The following is an 18,047-nucleotide window of genomic DNA, read 5'->3' as shown; positions in this document are numbered from 1 at the left end:
AAGAGCTTGTAAGTTTCTGTTTACCCATTATAACTATGTAGCCCTTGAAAGCCCCTCAGGGTTTCCTTATATAGAAACCCTCTGGCCGGAAAGCCAGAGCCTCGGAAAGCACCACCCCTTTATTGTTACTCTTTCTGCCTTACTTAAGCCTCTGCCTTCCTGCCAATAAACGAGACTTGATCAGACTCCTGTCTTGTCTCCATTTCTTGTGTCTCCTGCCTCTCCCAATTCCCGCTCCCTCCTCCAGGGTCCGCGTTGACTACCCCGCGGGTCGGGACAATTTACCAATATCGATTACCTACTATGTGCCAAGCCTTTTGCTAGGAGCCAAAAATACAAAAATGAATAAAAACGAATCTGGTAATAGTGGGATGGCAGTGAAGGACAATGTGAAAAAAATAATAAATAGTATAAAATAGCAAACTCAAGGTTCTACAGAAGGTCTGAAGGGAGGGACCATTATTCCAGCACCCTGTGGTTACTGATGTACAATCTAAGAAAGGTGTTAAGCAACTTGTTATGGTTAATTGCGTGTGTCAAATCAACAGCATCAGGGTGCCCAGATATTCAGTCAAACACTATCCTAAGTGTATCTGTCAAGAAATTTCTAGGTGAGACTGATTTTTGAATCAGTAGACTGAGTAAAGCAGATGGCCCTCCCAAATGTGGGTGGGCCTCACCCAATCAGTTGAAGAGAACAAAAAGGCTGAGTAGAAGAGAATTTCTTCTGCCTCACTGCCTTCAAAGCGGGACATCCGTCTTTTCCTGTCTTCAACTCAGACTGAAACATTGGCTCTTTCTTGGTCTTCAGACTGATGACTTTTGGACTAGAACTTAAACCATTGTCTCTCCAGTTCTCAGGCCCTCAGACTCAGACTGGAATGACATGATTGGCTCTTCTGGGTCTTCAGCTTGCTGACTGCAGATGTTGGGACTTGTTAGTCTACATAATCACATGATCCCATTCCTTATAATAGATCTCTCTTTTTCTCTCTCTCTCTCTATACACACACACACACACACACACACACACACACACACACACACACACACACACTCTTCTTCTGTTTCTTTGGAGAACCCCTGACTAATATGTAACTCTTCCATGTATATCCTGTGGTTTTATAAAGTGTCAACTTGGCAAGGATAAACTACATTTTCCAGAATTCTCTTCCCTGTATGTTTAAGGTGGGCCACAAGAGACATTCTGCCTGAGATTTATAAGCGGTGGCCATATTACTTTGATGTGTAGCGGGCGGAGTTGGGGTGCGGAGGCATCAGGAGCTGTTGCAGCTCACACATCTTGTCAGTACCTATTGACTCACCTCATTGGTGTGGAGCGGCAGCTGAGCCTGCAGTTTTCCTTCTTTGGCTGCCCTGACTCAAGTCAAGTGTGTGGTTAGCTCTGTGACGAAAGGCACTGACTTCCATGCAGGACGCTGCGTTATTGAAGTTGGTAGCAGTAAGAAATATTGACTCCAGTCCATCTTCATGGGCTCCAGCTTGTAGGTTCCAGTTTGTTCCTAACTCTACATCAGGGTTTCTCAGCCTCAGAACTTTTGACATTTGGGTTGGATAATTCTTTATTGTAGTATGTTTAGCAGCATCCCTGGCCTGTGCTCACTACATGTCAGTACCCTCCACTCAAGCCGTGACAAGCCATAATGTCTCCAAATAGTACCAAATGTCCTCTGGGGGTCAAAACCAGTCCTGGTCAAGAACCTCTGCTTTATATCCACCTTCCCTTCCCAACCACCTGATGAACACCACACACAGCCTTACAGAAACTGCATGACTAAATCCCATAATTTGCAAAAGGTCAAATCACTAAATAAATCCTTTATTGGGTATCTCTCTCCTAGTGGTGCTTCTCTGATTAAATCCCGATAAATCCTTTATTGTATATCTCTCTCCTAGAGTGCTGCTCTTATTAAATCCAGACTGACATCTCCCTGAGAGTTGGTTGAATCTTCCTGATCTTCCTGGACTACTTTACTCCTTTTCATCATTCCTTTATACCAACAATCTTTGATATAAACCTTACGAGGGCCATCCCTGCATCCCCAACACCGTGGTGAGATAACTGCCTTGGAAGAGGGACAATCAGATCCATAAGAAGTGTGTTTGGCATGGAATCGAACATAACCCTGCCGTGTGGAAATGTACACTATGACCTTCACGCTGCCAGGGCTCCCAGGAGCTGGCAGAACGAGGGCAATGCTGTGGAGTCTCAGTGGGACTTTGAACCACTGGGTGTTTTATTGCTTTGTCAAGAATATAAGCCTCGAAGGCTTAGACGGGCTATGTTTTCAAAACCTTCCAACATATTCTTGTAATATCTTTTCAAAGTGATTTCTATAGAAATATATTGTATATTGTGAATCAACGGAAATCTTTTGTTGTTCCATTACTGTCTAGTTCCAGGAGACCTAGAAGAATATGGTGTTTTATATAGTCCAAGTAGAAATCTATCACCAGCTAGGATCAAAGCCTTTATTTTCTGGTAAAGGGATAAGAAATTCCCCTTGAAAAATTAGCAAAAGTAAGACTGAGGTATGATAAAATCAGATCTAATTGCTTTAATAAGTGTTACGATCCTGGCACTGTGCCTGGTATTGTGTTTCTGGTGCTCAGCCAGACAGGCAAGACCTCTGACCATATGGAGCTCACAGCAGAGTGGGAGAAACATTCATTATACAAATGATCACATAAAGAGAATATGAAGTTATAAAATTGAGTTAAGTTATATGAGGGAACAGTATAGAGTTGTTCTAGAGAAACGGCAGATATAGATGGCAGGGGTGGTGAGAGTTGGCTTTCCTGAGGAAGTGACGTGGGCTCTAAGACCTGAAGGATGAGTTGAAGCTGGCGAGTGAGTAGATGGAAGAGAGTTCTAAGGAGGGACAGGAAAGGACCTGGTGCACGCAGAAGGCTGAAAGAATGCTGGAGTGGCTGGAGTCTGGCAAACGCAGAGAAGAGAGAAGGGAGATGAGGCTGCAGAGAAGAGAAGGGATCAGATTGCTCCAGGGCTTGTAGGCCAAGCTTGGATTTTACCCTTACGGCAGAGCCATTGAAAGACTTAAAGTCAATGTTTCTTTGGGGAAATCATGTTAACAAGGGAGCAAATCATATGGCTATATGCCAAGGGGGTTATAGGGCGATGAGGAGTGGTCCAGGCAGAGGGAATAGCAAATCCAGAGCCCTGAGTGGCATGCCTAGTGGGTTCAAAAACCTCCCAGGCCAGTGCAGTTGCAGGGGAGCAAGCAAGGGGAGAACAGTGGAGATAAGTGAGGCCAGGACCTCCAGGGGACCGGTGGGCATACAGGGACATGACGTGACTTACGCGCCACGGGGATCGCTCTGGCTGCTGTGTTGTAAGGGACTATGGGAGTGGGGCAAGCGTGGAAGCAAGAAAACTAGTTGGAGGTTATTATAATAACTGAGACTGGATGATGGTGGCTTGGGCTAGGATGTTAGCAGTGGAGCTGGTGAGAAGTGGACGGCGTCTGGGTATCCTTTGAAAGTCATGGATTTGCAGTAGATTGGATATGGATATAAGAGAGAGAGGGGAGTCAATGCTGGGGTAAGGATTTTGGCCTAAGCAACAAGAAGATGGACTTGCTATGGACTGAAATGTGGAATGCTGCAGGTAGATCAAGTTTTGAGGAGATCATTGGCCAGTTTTGGACATGTTGAGTTTTGAGATATCTGTCAGGAATTTAAGTTCCCATGTCAAATAAGTGAAGGAGTTCAGGAAATGCCACCCCAAAATATGCCACTTTGGTATGCTGATTACTTGAAACAGAGGGCCCTTGGGGAAAAGCAAACACAGGTGGAGGCTTTCTCTGAGCTCCCCTTATCTGCCTGGAGATGGATCCTCCCAAAGGACCTCCATTGTCATAAAGCCCCTTCCCAGAAGTCTCATCAACCAGGGAAGATTGACCCAGATCAGATCACAGGAGAGGAGACTGGAGGTCCACACCATGCCCAGACAGACTGTCCCAGGCTATCACCTGTTCTTCTGGGTGCCCATTTCCCCCAAATCATTTGCTGTTCCCTAAATTGCTTACATTGTCCTTCCCTTCCCTCTCTGAAGAGGGTATAAAAGCTTCTAGATCTCACTGGGATTTGGGATATTCATTTTTAGTTCATGTGATGCCCCCATGCATGTAATAAATTTGTATACCTTTTCTCCTGTTAATTTGTCTACTGTCAGTTTATTTCGTAGACTCAATTTTCAAGCTCTCAGAGGGTAGAGGGAAAGTTTTCCCTCCCCTACACTTCTGGCAACAAAGGTTGGATCAAATCACTGCCAGCTCCAAGGCTACAGGTTAGAGAGCCTGGGATCTGACAAAGCCAGCAAAAGGTAAGGTTTCTTACCATGTCAGTCTCTTGGATCTCCGCCTGTGGAGTTCAGACCAGCAAAGGTGGTAAGAAGAGTCTCTCCTGGCTTTTTCCTTTCCAAATTAATTTTAGTGGGAGAAAACATTTGTGTAAACTAGTTCTTGGGTATAGCAACTCTGGTGGGGGGGTTTTGGTATGAGTACTCTTGTTTTCTGATCCCTTTTCTCCCAGAGGTAGTCATTGTTTTCCCTTGTCTCTGTCTCTCGTGTCATGTGTTGTAAAGAGAATTATAGGACAGAACACAGGCATAGGCCCTTATAAGCCTGTTGCTTGATCTGGCCTCAGAATGTGAGTTCACGGTTCTCACCAGAGTGGCGTCTGCTTAAACAAACTTTGCTATGGGTCCCCACAAAAACTGGAAGAGCTTCTCCTTTAATCTTGTTTTGTGTCTTTAGAGTTTGGCTTTTTGACCAGTGAGAACACTCTCTCTGGTCTCTGCCATCCGGGGAGTACAAATAATCTGTTTGTATCAGGCAGCCAGTTGAATAGGCTGGGAGCCCAAGACGTGAGGTGACAACAGCATTCTTTGTCCAACTGTCCCTGCTCTCAGGGGAGTTCGTCTTAATAAAAAGGTCCCAGTCCATTAGGGACTTTTGTTGTATCAATCCTTGTTGCTTGGTTAGTGCTGGGAAACTCCTATCCTAGTATCCTATCCTAGTATCATCTGTGTGGTGTCATATTAGCAGGTCTTTAACTGGGGATATCTCATCTCGTTCAATGGAAGATCTTCTCTGTTAAAACGACAAAGTTTTCTTGAAGTATTGCTCTGAGAATGTGAAAAGTTTTCTTTTTTTTCCTTTTAAGTAATTAGTCTAGGAATCAAAGATTTTTGTGTTTTATCAAAATGATTTCTTATGCTTGATGATGTTTTTTTAGGTGTTTGATTACTTGGGAAAATTGAGTCTTCTCAATATAAATGACCTAAGTTTTTGATCACAACTATGTAACCTTCTGTATTTGCCTTTAAAATTTTTTATTATCTCTTTGATTAAATAGAGAACCAAGACCACATTTAATTGTTTTAAACCTTTAGACATTTTTGGCAAACTTTCTAAAATAAAGTTTTAAGTTATGCTTCTTTGACCTTGAATTAACTGTGCAATTTTCCATTTGGGCCCCTGGAAAGCCTTGAAGGATGTGTCTCTTACCTTGTAAAAGAGATATGAAAATAACTAAGATTATTTGATATGTTGAATTATATGGGAAGCATTGGCAAATAATAAGTAATGCTAAGCTTCTTAAAATTATATTTATGTGTATGTCACTGGTATTGGTGTTCCAAAAATTATGTGAGATTCCTAGAAATCTAATATATTATCAGTCACAATTTTGATTATTATGTTAAACTGCTACATACCAGAAAAATAACCAAACTTCCTTGTCAATTGTGTCATTATTATAATGAACTTTCATCATATCTTCAGCCATTTTTAGTCTTTTGTTATCTACAGGGAGTTAGTCATTTACTCTGATTCTTCTTTAAAAGCATTTGCAATCAGCCACAATCCAAAATTGCTTCTTCTTCAAGGAGATTCATGGAAAAGCCCCTGACAAATACTTTCGAATACAGGTTTCTTATGACTTTAATCATACCATTGGGCTGAGTAAGAATTTCCAAAACTCTAATGAAGAAACTGATGGCTTCGGCAAGCAGAACAAGAATTAATTGCATGAGACTAAATGAACTAATGAGAATAAAGGTTTTGTGACTTTTAGTTAAAATTTTGCAGATTTTTTAAATGTTTTGTTTTCCAGATTTAGGGGAGAAACTTTTTTTTCTCTCAAGCTATCTATAACTTACAGCAATTTATACTTTTGTAAATAGAAATGAAACATTTACATTTTTCTCCTTACCTGATTTTTCCAGAACTTGGAAACCATTTATGAGTATTCTTATTTTATAGTAGTATAGTTATTTGCATAAGTTTAATAAGAATCTGTGCTTTTTATAAAATGATACAATTGGAATCACTGGTTATATTACCAAGGCTTTTAATGAAATGTCATGTTTTCATATATGACCAGAGAGTTTTAAGAAACTAAGGCTGACTTTATGGAGTCAGTAAGTCCCCCCTGGAAAAACTGGCTTGGTACCTTGAATACATGGTTTCCTTACAGGGTTCCTAGCCTTGTGGTGAGTAATAATGCCAATTTCTAGCAGGTTCAGGAACCTCAGATTATTTTGTGGACGTGAAGAAGAGAAAAATTCACCCAAATCTATAAGTATTACAGGCAAAATCTGATAGTAAGTCCTTGTCTTGGTTTTCTAGCCTGGAGAGGCTTTTTGAAAGTCTAATCTGAGATTTCTTATGAAAAGTTCCAGCAAAGCACACTTAAAATGAGCCTGCATTGTCAAACACTATTCTTGCTTCATTATGTAAATAATCAGGCCCAGATTAATGACACTAAACTTATTTTGCAAATACATTCATTTTACTGTGATTATCTTTGGTAAAAACATGAATGACTGTAGAGAGAAAAAAATTGTTTCAGAAGAAAACTATAGCGCACGTGTTACTAGATTCTATCCTGTTGTTTTGAGGGTTTGTTATTTACCTGTAAACTGCACTGGATCCTGAATTCTTTTAGTTTCCTCCAATATCTGGCACTACAACTCTCCATATGAATATTTGCAATTTTTCTTCCATGTTTCTGACTTGGAATTGCCGAAATTAAAACTGCCCTCTTCCTAAAGCCCTGCAAGCTGAAGCTGACTTGATTTAGACATCAGAGAAATCACCACAGTAACGTATGTATGGACAATCTTCATGGCTGTTGATGTATGCACTGCTCAGAAGGTTCACAGGAACACTTGGTCCAAACTGCAAACCAGGAAAATCTGTCAGATTGCTACTGCCTGCTCTTACTCCAACTGAAGGTGCTTTAAGTCCAACATCTAGAAATCTTCTCAACTGGATCCCCTCCAGACTAAGAAACTATTAATAGTTTACAGACTGCTCCAAACACCAAGTTTGGCTTTTCTTTTGTTTTTATAGAAATGCCACTTATTAAATACCTGCTCACTTGTACCATAGAGAGCCTAACTTTGATGGGAGCCCACCAGCAACACTACTTCCTGAAATGAGACACAAGTATTTAATTGGGCTGACCTATTCCCAGGTCTCTTATCACTCAGCTACTAACTTGATTTTTCTCTCTTCAGCCTCCAACTCAGCTTTTAGTATGTGAAATTTATAGGGAAGTTTCAGACAGGGGAAATGAAGGAGTTCAGGAAATGCCATCCCAAAATATGCCACTTTGGTATGCTGATTACTTCAGACAGAGAGCCCTTGGGGAATAGCAAATATAGGCAGAAGCTTTCTCTGAGCTCCCCTTATCTGCCTGAAGTTGGATCCTCCAAAAGGACCTCCATTGTCATGAATCCCCTCCCCAGGAATTTCATCAACCAGAGAAGATTGATTTGACTCGCAGGAGAGGAGCCTGGAGGTCCATACTATCCCCAGACAGACACAGGCTATCACCTATTCTTCTCAGTGCCCCGTTCATCTTTCCCCCAAATCATTTTTTCTCCCCTAAGTTGCTTACATCCCCCCACCTCTCTTCCCTATAAAGCGATATACATGATCCCACTCGGTTTTCAGGTATTCATTCTTCCTTCATGTGATGCCCTTGCACATGTAATAAATTTGTCTACTTTTTCTCCTGTTTACCTGTCTATAATTGGTATATTTTATAGCCTCAATTTTTGAGCCTTCAGAGGGTAGAGGAAAAGTTTTCCCTCACTTATGTAAACAACTGGATACAAGTATTGGGTCAGGTGAAATGTTAGATTTGGATAAAGACACTCGACTATCATCAGCATATAGGTGTATTTAAAGCCATAAACATTGATGAGCTCAGTAAAAGGAGTGTATAGATAGAGAAGACATGAGGACTGAGGATCCATCTGGTTCTTCAGTCCAGGAGAACTCATCAAAGGAGACTGAGAAGTGGCCAGTGATGTAGGAGGAAAATCAGGAGAGTCCTGAAAGACAAATGAAGATGGTATTTCGAGGATGACAGAGCAATCAATATTTAAAGTAAGATTAATGTTAAAAATTGACCTTTGGATTTACCAACATGTCAGTCATTGGTGACCTTAGCAGTAGCAGTTTGGGTTGCATGGTGGGATCAAAAGCCCGACTGAAAAAGGTTAAAAGAGAATTAAAGGAGAGAAATAGGAGACAGCAAATATAGGTAAGTCTTTTGAGGAGTTTTGCTCTAAAGGATAGGAGAGAAATAGAGTGTTAGCTGGAAGAGTCAATAGGGTCCACAGAGGCAATTTGTTTGTTTGTTTTTAGGATAAGAGAGAGAGTGTATGCTTTTGTGCTAATGGGAATGATTCAGTAGAGGGGCTTGAATTTAGACAGAGAGGAGGGACTGGCCTTGGGTGGAGAGAGGACGTTAATAGAGTATCAGGAGGAAAGGTATTGAACATCCAAAGTGAGTACGCAAAATCCCAGTGAGATCTAGATGCCTATATAGCCTCTTCATAAAGTAGGGGGAGAGGGGATGTAGAGATCTTAGGGAAGAGTAAACGATTGGGAAAGATCAATGGGCCCCCAGAAGAATAGGTGATAGTCTGTGACAATGTCTAAGATGGAGTCAACCTCACATGCTTGTGAGTAGGTAGATGTGATGGAGGGAATTGCAGAAGGTTCTCTTCTAGTTACTTCTATTTTCTCAGTGGAAATAGGTCATTGGGTTAAAGTGTGGATAGGGGAGGTGGAGCTGAAAGTTTAAGGATAGAAAAAGTATGAAATTGTCATGTAGGAGAGTAAAAGAATGAATGGACCAGGAAATGTCATATCCTTGGTGGGCAGCATTGTAATCCTATGTAATGGCACCTTTGCTCTGGTCAGTTTTTTAGCTACACAGATGCCAGTTCAGAGTAGGCAGAGAGCTGGATGTTTTGCTAAGTAAGAACAATGAAGCAACAGAGGGGGACAAGGGAGTTGAGGGTGTATGAAAGATGTGAGTATAATAATTAATCATGGAATTCAGGCTGGATAAGAAGGGAAGTGAAGATAAATGAGAAGGGTGAGGGAGAGTTCAAGTTGTAGGAATGATAGAGTTTAGGTCCCCGGGGGTGGAAGGATTACTGGAGTTGGGACATGTGGTAGGCAGAATAATGGCCCCCCAAAGATGTCCATATGATAATCCTTGGAATCTGTGAATATGTCACGTTACATGGGAAAGGGTAATTAAGGTTGCAGATGAAATTAAGATTTCTAATGAGTGACCTTAGGATATGAAGATTATCGAGATGGGCCCAAAGTAATCACGGAGTCCTTAAAAAATGGAAGAGGGTGGTAAAAGAAGAGAGTCAGAGGCAGACGTGACTACAGGAAAAGGTCAGAGTGACATGATGTAAGAAGGACCCAATTTGCCTTTGCTGGCTTTGAAGATGGAGGAAGGGGGCCAAGAATGAAAGAATGTAGGCGGCCTTTTGAAGCTGCAAAAGGGAAGGCAATGGATCCAACCCAGAACCTACAGAAAGCAACACAGCCCTGCCAATGCCCTGATTTTAGCTCTGGGAGCCCCGTGTCAGGCTTCTGAACTACAGAGCTGTAAGATAAATTTGTGTTGTTTAAGCCACTAAGTTTGTGGTAATTTGCTATGGCAGCAACAGACCACTACAGGTTGAGTAGCCCTTATCTGAAATGCTTGTGACCAGAAGTGTTTTGGATTTTGGATTTTTTTTTTTTTGGATTTTGGAATATTTACATATATATAATGAGGTATCTTGGGGATGGGACCCGAGTCTAAACACAAAATTCATTTACATTTTATATACACCTTATATACATAGCCTGAAGGTAATTTTAGGCAATATTTTTAATACTTTTGTGCATGAAACAAAGTTTTGACTACGTTTTAACTGAAACCTGTCCACATGAGGTCAGGTGAGGAATTTTCCACTTGTGGCATCATTTCAGTGCTCAAAAAGTTTGAGATTTTGGAGCAGTTCAGATTTTTGATTTTTGAATTAGGGATGCTCAACCTGTAATACAAAATATAAGAGGGAATGAGTACTGAACCTAAGATTATGAAGGGGTTGGTGCTAGCTTCGGTGGTAACAAGGTCAAAGATATGGCCATGGGTCTGAAGAAGACAGTAAACTAGATCGTTAGGAGAACATACCTCACGGTACCAGACAGTTTAAAACAAAAATTTGGTCATGATTTCTATACATTGGTCAAAATTATGTGGCCAATTATGAATGTATTGGAGATTTTGTTTACTTTTTTCACCAGCGGGCATACATGGGCATTTCACCCAGCAGAAATGTTGTCCCGCCCCTTCCTGCAGCTGATCTTTATTCGTGTTTACTGCTTGCTGGTATAAGCTGTGCTCCTCAGAATTGCATTAGGCAGAGATCTGGTCTAAATTAAAGCTGTGATAAATGAGTACTGTTTACATTTCCTCACACCCACCCTTCTCCACACACACATCAAATTACTCTGGAAATGAAATGCAAAATAAAATGAGGAAGGATTCTGTTCTTCATTAATGTGTAATTATAAAGTGCTGGGGCTCCCCTGCTGGGTGGAGAAATAAAGCCCATAGCAGGGTGGGGATGCTTGAGGCTGGGACATTCTTCGCTGCTGTTAACTATGGCAGATTATTATTTTCACATTTTTATAAAGAGATGAATGAAAATGGGTAAAATCTGGATAAAATCTGTACCTCCTCATGGAACCGTAAGGAGGAGAGGAAAGCAACTGGCAGAACTATTCGTGTCGCAAAACTAGAGCCTAATGGTCTACCTCTTTTGATTCCCTTGCTCGGACTTTAAAAAAAATAAGCTAAACATTTTAATAAGTGACTTCTAAGTCAGCTTTAATTGCTGATTTTAAACCATTTAGTCTTTTGTATAAATGTAGCAAAGATGACGGAAATACTCTTAATTTACTTTGATTTATTTTAAAGACATTCAGAGTGTCAGCCCTGGGAGGGGAGGGAGAGAGCACAGCACACTGCTTAGACCCCATGATCGTGTGAACTGTTAGCCGCTCTGCCCAGCTGTGTGGGGAAGCTGCGTTCTCAGAAGCTCAGTTTCTTCATCTGTGTAATGGGGGTAATAATATTAATAGTTCAATGGATCTCACAGAGTTTTATGAGAACTTGATTAGATTATTGGTAAATATGCTTGCACGATGCCTGGCACAGTACTCAATGAAGGGACATCATTATTATCATCTCTGTTCTTGGCAGTGAAACATGGAAAAGAGATGGGAGGAAACCTGTGTTTCTCATTGCGGTCTCCCTTCTCCCAACCCCGGCCATCTCAGCTTTCATTTAAAGCTCTGTATTTGATCTAAAATTTGACTCTCAGTAAGTCATTTCTTGCTATAGTACTTTCCCAAATTCTGAATAAGAGGGAATACTAACTGGTTTTCTGATTAATCCATATGATGATGCATGAGATATTTGTCAGGGCAGTTTGATAAAAAGACATGTTTTTCCTGAAAGAGATATAAATGTTCTTTAAGGATAGAGCTGCACTTTCCAATACGCTAGCCCCCAGCCATGTGTAGCTATTTAAGTTTAAATGAATTAAAATTAAATAAAATTAAAAATGCAGTTCCTTCATTGTACAGGCACATTTCAAGTTCTCAATAACCACATGTGGCTAGTGACTACTATGCTGGGCAGTGACGAGATAGGGCATTTCCATCACTGCTCTTTCATGTTCGTGATAACGGGCCTAAATTGGAGGTCAATAAACACAAGATAGAAAGCAAAAGAGATACAAGAGATAGACATCTAGAGGAAGGTGTCTGCCAGGGCACAGGACCTAAAGCAAGGGTGTGCCTGGCACACTTAAGGAACAGCGAGAGCCACTGTGGCCAAGCAGAGTGAGTGAGGGGGAGAGTGAGGATATGAGGTCTGCGTCGTAATGGGGAAGGAGAGGAGGATCATATTTTGTTTTACAGGGCATTCTAAGTACTTTGGTTTTTACTCAGTGTGAAATAGGTAACCTTCAGATTTTTTTTTAAAGCAAGACAGACTGATTTGACTTAGGTTTTAAAAAGACTCTTCTGGATCCCAAGAGGAGAGCGTGGTGGCTTGGACCAGGTTGGTAGCAGGTGTGGAGAAAAAGAAATATCTTTTCCTCACCCATCACTAGGCTTGTGGTTGAGGACCCTATAATAAAAGGCAGATTAACAAGAGAAAAGCATACACATTTATTTATTTAATCTAAGTTCTACATGACATAGAAACCTTTGTAAGGAAATGAAGAGCCAAAAAAACAGGTAAACTTATATATTTTTATACTTACATTTGATGACGCATGGACAGTTGGCTGAGAAATGTGGTTGGAGGACAAAAGAGTATGATCTAATGATAATAAACTTGGGGAAACTTAGCAAGACCTGTTCAGATTCTTCTCTGTGTCTCTGTGTCTTCAGAGATGCTATGGTTTGAATGTTTGTGTCCCCTCCAAAATGTATGTTGAAATTTAATCCCCAATGCAACAGTGTTAAGAGGTGGGGCCTTTAGGAGGCTCTGCCTTCATGGATGGGATTAGGGCCTTATATAAGGGCTGGAGGGAACTAGCTAGGCCCCCTTTTGCCATCTGCCCCTTCTGCCATGTAAAGATGCCACCTCAGGAAGATGCCACCCATGGAACAGGCCCTCATCAGACATTGAACCTGCTGATGCCTTGATTTTGAACTTCTAAGCTAATAGAACTAAGAGAAATAAGTTTCTGTTTCAAAATTACCCAGTGTAGGGCATTTTATTACAGCAGCGGGAATGAACTAAGGTAAGAGGTAAGGGTGTTCCTTTCCTCCAGATATGGGGAGGACATCTCTTAAATGAAGGTTTCATGACCTGCTTCAGAGGAGAAGGGTGAGGGAAGGTGAGAGTGACCTTTTTATGTTTGCTACTTTCTCAAATGCCAAGATGCCATATTTTGGGGTAACACGTCCTGAATCTCATCACAGAAAAGTTGGTGAGAAGTGGTTGGATTCCGGATAAATTTTAAGGTAGAGCCAACATGATGTGTTGACAGATTAGATGTGTCGTGTGAGAGAAAGACAGGAATCAAGATGACTAAAATTTTTGGCTTGAGCAATTTCAAGGATAAAACTGCTATCAACTAAGATGCAGAGGACTGGAGGTAGAGCAAGGTTTTTTTGTTTTTTTTTGGTGGGGGAGGTGGGAGGATGAATAAAAAATCCAGTCTTGGACATGTGGTTTTGAGATGTCTTTAAGTGGAGAAGTTGGATAGATGGTTAGATATAAGACTGTAGAGATCACTCCAAAAATGAAAATGTTTGGAAATAGAGATGTATAAAATTTGACAAGCAGACTAATAATTGATATTTTAAAACCCTAATGATCCACTAAGTTGTCGACATCATTCATACACATGGAAATACTACATGCCTTGCTATGAGTTGAGTCCTTTCCTGAAGGTGTTTGCAATTTTTTTGAGAGCAAGCAGAAATAATACTACAGAGTTATATGCCCTGTTTTTATATGAAACCTGAATTTTATTAAGATTCAATTAAAGCAATGTATACCTATACTGACATTAAGTAACATCTATATCTGCTCTCTCCAGTGCAATAGCCATGAGCCATATGTACCTCAATAGAGCACTTCAAATGTGGTACAAATCGACATGTGCTGCTTGTGTAAAATACACACTGGAGTTCAGAGATTTAGTATGAAATAAAAGAATGTAAAATAGCTCATTTGGAAATGTTTTTATATTGATTACATGTTGAAATGATAATGTTTTGGGTATAATGGGTTAAATAAAATACATTATTAAAATTAATTTTACCTATTTCTTTTTACTTTTTTAAATGTGACTACTAGGAAAATTAAAATTACAAATGTGGTTTGCGCTATACAGTTGACTTGTGAACAACATAATTTGAACTGCATGGGTCTACTTATATGCAAATTTTTTCAATAAATATATTGGAAAATTTTTTGGAGATTTGCAACAATTTGAAGAAACTTACAGACTAACTGCATGACCCAGAAATATCAAAAGAATTTTTAAAAGTTAGGTATATAATGAATGCATAAAATATATGTAGATATTGGTCTATTTTATCATTTACTATCATTTTCTGTATCATTTACTACAGAAAAATACACAAATCTATTATAAAAAGTTAAAATTTATCAAAACTTACGCACACACACAAACACTTGCAGATAGTACATGACACCATTAGCAGTTAAGAGAATATAAACAAATATAAAAAATGAGAATAAAATCATAACTGCAATGAATTAACTGTAGTACATTCTGTACTACTGTAATAATTTCATAGCCACTTCTTGTTTCTATTGCGGTGAGCTCAAGTGTTGAGAATGTCCCCTTAAAACACCGTATGACTTTGCTCATCTCTGTGTGAGCAGTTCATCTCTGCAGTAAATTGCATATCATGGTAAAAAGTGATCTCTCACAGTTCTGGTATATTTTTCATTGTGTTTAGTGCAACGCTGTAAACTCTGACTAACTTTGAATATGCAACTCATATGAAGTGCCCCTAGTGATGTTGGAAATGCTCCCATGAAGATAAGAAAAAGCTGAATTGCTTGATATGTACCATAGATTGAGGACTGCCGCTGTGCTTGCCCACTATTTCAAAATAAATGAATCTAGTGTAAGGACCACTGTAAAAAAGGAAAGGAAATTGGTGAAGCTGTCACTGTAACTATGACAACAGGCATCAACACTGTGCACTTTTTGTGAAATATCTTATTACTTGTGATGAAAATGCAGCTTTTATATGGGTGAGGATTGCTATAAGAAAGGCATACCTATAGACTCTAATATGATTTAAGAAAAATCAAAGTCATTATATGACAACTTAAAGCAAACAGAAGATGAAAGATCTAAAGCTGGAGAATTTTTATTTTTATTTTATTTGTTTTATTTTTTGTAGAAATGAGGTCTCACTATGTTGCTCAGGCTGGTCTCTTAACTCCTGACCTCAAGCAATCTTCCCACCCTGGCCTCCCAAAGTGCTGAGATAATATAGGCATGATCCACCATACCCAGCCTACAGCTGGAGAATTTAATGCCAGCAAAGGATGGTTTGATAATTTTAGAAAGAAGTTTGGCTTAAAAATGTCAAGATAACAAGAGAAACAACTTCTGCCGACCAAGTGGAAGTAGACCAGTTCCCAGATACCCTTAAGTAAAGCATTGAGGAGAAAAGATATCTGCCTGAATAGGTTTTTAATGCAGACAAAAGTGTCTTATTCTGGAAAAGAAAAAATGCCACAAAGGACATTCACTAGTAAGGAAGAGAAGTGAGCACCAGGATTTAAGGCAGGAAGGGATAGGCTAACTCTACTGTTTTGTGCAAATGTAGTTGGGTTATGATCAGGACTGCCCTTAGCTATAAAGCTGCTAACCCCCAAGCCTTCAAGGGAAAAGATAAGACCAACTACCAGTCTTTGGGTTGTACAACAAGACCTGGATGATGAGAACTCTTTTTCTGGATTAGTTCCATCAATGCTTTTTCCTTGAAGTCAGGAAGTACCTTGCTAGTAAGGGACTGCCTTTTAAAGTTCTTTTGATATTGGAAAATGCCCCTGATCACCCAAATCCCCATGAGTTCAACACCAAAAGCATTGAAGTGATCTCCTTGTCCCCAAACACAAAGTCTGTATTTCAGCCTCTAAGTCAGGGAGTCATAAGAAACTCTTCACATCATACACGTGAAAAGGATTGTCAACGCTATGGAAAAGGACCCTGACAGAGAGAATATCATAAAAGTCTGGAAAGATCACACCATTGGAGATGCTATTATTGTTATAGAAAAAGCTGTGAAAGCCATCAAGCCTGAAATAATAAATTTCTGCCAGAGAAAGGTGTGTCCAGACATTGTGCATGATGTCACAGGATTTACAACACAGCCAATCAAGGAAATCACGAAAGAGATTGTGGGTATAACAAAAAAGGTGGGGGTGTGTGAAGGGCTTTAAGATATGGATCTTGGAGAAATTCAAAGCTAATAGACACCACATCAGAGGAGTTAATGGAAGATGACTTGATGGATATGAGTGCTTCCAAACCAGTGTTAGATGATGAAGAAGAAGGCATAGAACGAGTGCCAGAAACGAACTGACATTAGACAGTCTGGAAGAAGGTTCCAGTTACTCAAGACTGCTTTTGACTTCTTTTGAGACATAAAGCCTTCTGTGATACAGGCACTGAAACTAAAGCAAACTGTGGAAGAAAGATTGGTACCGTTATCATATAGAAACATTTTTAGAGAAATGAAAAAGCAAAAAAGTCGGACAGAAATGACAATGCTATTTCCGTGCAGTTACAGCGAGTGTACCTGCCTCTCCGGCCTCCCCTTCCACAGCCTCCTCCACCTCTGCCACCCCTGAGACAGCAAGACCAATCCCTCTTCTTCCTCCTCCTCCTCAGCCTGCTCAGGCGAAGGCAGTGAGGATGAAGACCTCCACTTTGACTTCATGAATAGTAAATACGCTTTCTCTTCCTTATGCCTTTCTTTCTTAATAATACTTTCTTTTCTCTGGCTTACTTTATTGTAAGAACAGCGTATATAATACATATAACATACAAAGTATGTGTTAGTTGACTGTTTATATTATCCATGAGGCTTCTGGTCAACAGCAGGCTACTAGTAAGGTTGTGGGGGAGTCAAAAGTTCTACACGGATTTCCATCTGGATGGGAAGCTGGTGCTCTAACCCCAGATTTTTTTAAAGGGTTGACTGTATTTCCATTGGAAAATGCTAACGTATTGTCTCTTAGGATTAAAAAAAAAGGCTTTTCCTAGGAAGAAAGTCATTTATCGCATTTCTCCCCAGCGTCTTTTCAGTTGTGAAGGAGGGGATCCAGAAGTCATCAGAGACACGGGCTGTACCCTCCTGGAGGCTTCCCCCCTGCCGCGGGAGGCTCTGAGACCTGTCCTCATACAGACGCCATATTACAAAGCTTTGGATTGGTAGTTTTTCCCCCCAACTACCAGATTGAGGGCAGTTATATGTCCACATTGTCTGACTAAATGCTGCTGGTGTACGTCATTAGAGCTGGTTTCAGGCAACTTTTAGAGAGCGATGTGCTGTCCTTCCTGAATAGATAATGAAGGTTGGGGCTGAGTCCCCACAGCTCTGCTGTGTGACTTGACACGTCCACTTGCCAGATAGAGAAAAGAATAGTTGTGAGAACCCCTGGGAAGTGTGGGGGGAACCCTGCTGTTCTCTAAAAGGCATTCTAGGAAAAGACTTCACAGAAAATCAATTGTTATCACTTAAGACCTTTCCTTTAACTCACTATACTCCACTGTATGCTTATTTTTTTGTTAGAATAGGACAGAGCAAGGTGTGAAAAATTGTATACTGTTCCTGTGGTGTCTTTGAAAGCAAGTTTATAAATTGCTAATATGCATTACTATAAGCCAGGAGGCTCAAAGAGAATAGGGTGTCAATAAAAATCATCCACAGGACAGATGAGGAAGCAGGGAGAAAGGGCACTGTTGGAACTGAATGATAGGGGTTCAGGAAAGAAGAAGCGAATTTGAAGAAAGAATGGTGTTGAGGTGAGACACAAAGCTTCCCACCCCCACCCTATGAAGCTCCAGAATGACACTTCCTGGCCCTTTCATGCTTTTGCTTCCCTGTGGC

Source organism: Propithecus coquereli, unplaced genomic scaffold (assembly GCF_000956105.1).
Source record: "Propithecus coquereli isolate 6110/MARCELLA unplaced genomic scaffold, Pcoq_1.0 Scaffold12, whole genome shotgun sequence".
Lineage (NCBI taxonomy): Eukaryota > Metazoa > Chordata > Mammalia > Primates > Indriidae > Propithecus > Propithecus coquereli.
Note: the sequence above shows the minus strand (reverse complement) of the source record.